This window comes from Centruroides sculpturatus, unplaced genomic scaffold (assembly GCF_000671375.1).
Source record: "Centruroides sculpturatus isolate CEXI.00-Female unplaced genomic scaffold, Cexi_2.0 scaffold498, whole genome shotgun sequence".
Classification (NCBI taxonomy): domain Eukaryota; kingdom Metazoa; phylum Arthropoda; class Arachnida; order Scorpiones; family Buthidae; genus Centruroides; species Centruroides sculpturatus.
In genome coordinates, this window is record NW_019384650.1 from 71,343 (window position 1) to 74,860 (window position 3,518).

Sequence of the window (3,518 nt, forward strand, 5' to 3'; positions counted from 1 at the left end):
TTTATTTGAATTTTTTTTTTATTAGTTTTTATTTTTTTTTCATTATTTTTTTTATTCTTTAACCATTGTGTAGTCCACATCTGCTATTATTTCATATTTATTATAATTTTATTGTACTTCTCAAATAGTAAAAATTTTTAAACACATATACAGTCTATAACCATTTGTTTATAGACTTAAAAAATTTTTGAATTTAAACTGTTGATTGGTCTGATTCAAAAGTTTATAAGCCCATACAGTTCTTTTGATTCAAATTATTAGAATGTAGTTGATCTGATGATGGAGTGAAAATTCTGAAAAGTGCTTAATAAAATTAAATATTTTGATTCTTTTAAGATTTGAGCTTCTCTTTCTAATGTATACTCATGGAGTAATCTGTTCCTGTTTCATGTTTTAACAATAAAAATAAAATAAAAATTTTAAAACAATACCAATTTATAATAATGCTTTAAAATGCATCTAATATTTTTTTTAATAAAAAAAAACTTTTAAACTTATAAACACAAGCAGTAGTTTGTGTTACTAAATTTAAAGTACAGTCAAGTAGAATCATATAAATTCAGATATTTATAGTAATAAAATATAAAATAAGAATTAAATAATAAATCTACTATTTATATTTCAAGTGTTAATAAATATAGTAGATTTCTACTTTATGATTGCTCATTTACAATTCCTCACTTTTACGATTGCGAAAATCTTTTATTACAACTGTAAGAGATGCTATTATTTAAGTATTATATTTTTTGTTGGCCATCTTAATGTGGCAAACAATAATAGTAAAAATTGTATTCCCTGAAACAAAATCTCAATTAATGATACTGAACTTACGAGATATAAAATTGTTCACTTTATGATGACTTGCTGGACAACAATTTCTCAGAAACCAATTAATGTCACAAATCACAGAGATTAACAAATCTCTGAAAATTACATATGTGATTTTATATAAAAAATAAGATAAGATGTAAGCCAAACTACTAAATTTGAAAGAATTAGTTTTTAATCATAATTATTAATTACAATATCTGAGTCAGTAGAAGATTATATCATCACCACCACCTACTGATGTCGTTATGTTTATATTAAGAAAAATGTAAAATTTGTATTCTGGATGTTAAATAGATTATATTATATTACACGGATATACAATATTTTATAATTAATAATTATGATTACTTCTAATAAATATAGCAGTTTAGCTGGCTTTTTTTTATTTTAGTAATATCATTTTTAATATAAAATCATATACACAAACTACAGAGATTAATGAAATGTATGGCTATACATACATAATATATTAGCATGTTACTAATAAAAAAATATACTAACAATTACAATTTAAATTTAATATAATAAAATCATTTTTTTCAAATTCTTAAAAAAGTTTCTACTTCACATAGAATGGATTCTCAACCCAAATTCTGAAACCAAAACATTTCTCTCAAACATTTTGCTAATATCTATCAAGTTAAATCAACAAATAATATAAACAACAGAAATAATATGAATGTTTAGTCACAATAATACTTCTTGAATAATTTTAAATTTTCCAAAAGCAACTTAAAGAAATATTTACAAATATTTTTTATGTTAATGGATTTTTATAAACAAATCTGACATTACGAAAAACGTGAAAATAGATTCAATCAATTCCAAATATGGAAATACTTAAATTAAAAAATGTAAGAAAATCAGACTTCTGTTTTTCATTTATTCAAAACTGATATATTTCAAGTACTGTTTGTTTATTTTAACTATTCATCTTATGAATAGTTAAAATAAACAAACAGTACTTGAAATATTTCAGTTTTGAATATTCAGGCACACTGTGGTCTGTTAGAGTGTCGGGTGGTAGAAGTTTAAACAGTGTCAATGTTTATCTTAAAATAGTTCTAGAATGCATAGAAGTGTATTCATATTATAATGAATATATAAAAAACAAAAGATCCAATTCTTAATACAATATATTTCTTATTATGGTTTACAAAAGATCAAAATCAGCAAGCTTATTTGCAAATGTACAACTAGGAACATGGTTGTGCTTATGGTTTTAATCTATTCATTTCATTCTCTCTGTACATTTGTTAATATCAATATTAATTATTATTTTAGTCAGTTACAAAATAGTAGGTGAGAAGTACAAAACAAATAGCTTATTTCAGTATTTTCCAATCTGTGGGCAAGAGACTATTGCAAGGGGGACAGCTTTTGCCAAATTATCATTTTTTAATACAAACAAACAGAAAAAAGTCAAATTGATATAATAAAAATGAATCAGCAAAACGGTTATGCATAACTCACAACCCTCATCCAAACGACTCAGGTATGAATGCTAAAAATCCATCCACACTCTTACCAAAACGTATCAACAAGAGTCAAGCCCCAGCAAACAATATACTTTATTTAATAAGGTATATTGTTTTGTAGACCATTAAATAAATTATAAGGACAGTATTTATGAAATTAGATTGTTACCAAAATTGAGGGAGACACAACAATTTTTTTCTGAGAAAGAGAGGACAGGAGTACAGAAAGTTTGGAAACCACTGGCTTATTTGATTTGAAGTAACACAAAGTTATTGCTTAACCAAGATATAAAATTTAGGTTTCATCAATTATATGATTTTTAAGAAAAAAAAAATCAGAACACAAGTTTTATGTTTCATCAATTTTTCAAATATATCAAGAAAAAGCACATGAATTTAACAAAACTCATGTCTCACAAATTTTTAAAAACTGATTTATTATTAGATTTAAGATTATTGAAAAAACATATTCAAAAAAAAAACCTACATTTAAAAATGATTGTATGGTAGAGTTTTATACATATTACATTAATAATTTAAACAACAGATCAATAATAATTGTAAGAAAGAAAATTTTTCTAGTAGTTTTTCTAAATTTCCTTTATTAATATTAGGANAAATATTTATATTAATTTCAACCAATAAAAAATATTTTTGCCTAAATATATCGTTTAATTTCATACACTGTTTAATTATGATTAATAACATAGTACTAGCTATTAATTAGAACAGATAATTGTTATTGCTGTAGTTAATTTATATTGAAATTGTAATCATACTGTTTTAATTATTCTAATATTATTTATTTTAATACGATAAACATTTCAATTCTTCTATTACTCCTATAACAGACTGTTTTAATTACGTTTAAAATGATATATAAAATGTGACTATTCTAATATCTCCAATTTTGTAGAATTGTAGCACTTTTGTAAAAAGAAAAAAAATGCCCCTACCATTAAGTTCACTTAGACAAATATCAGTGATTTAGCTCCTCCAAATTGCTATTTATGGAGGATCAAACAGAACAACAATGAACCGAAAGTGCTGGGTTGTAAAAGTAGGAAGCCTACCTTGTAAATAGAAACTTTTATGACATCGTGCATTTGTACCACATGTTCTAAAAATCACCATGATATGGGTGAAATTGTGCCAGTTGCCTGGCTCAAAAAATATACTGTATAATACTTAAACTTTTCCATTTTAGTA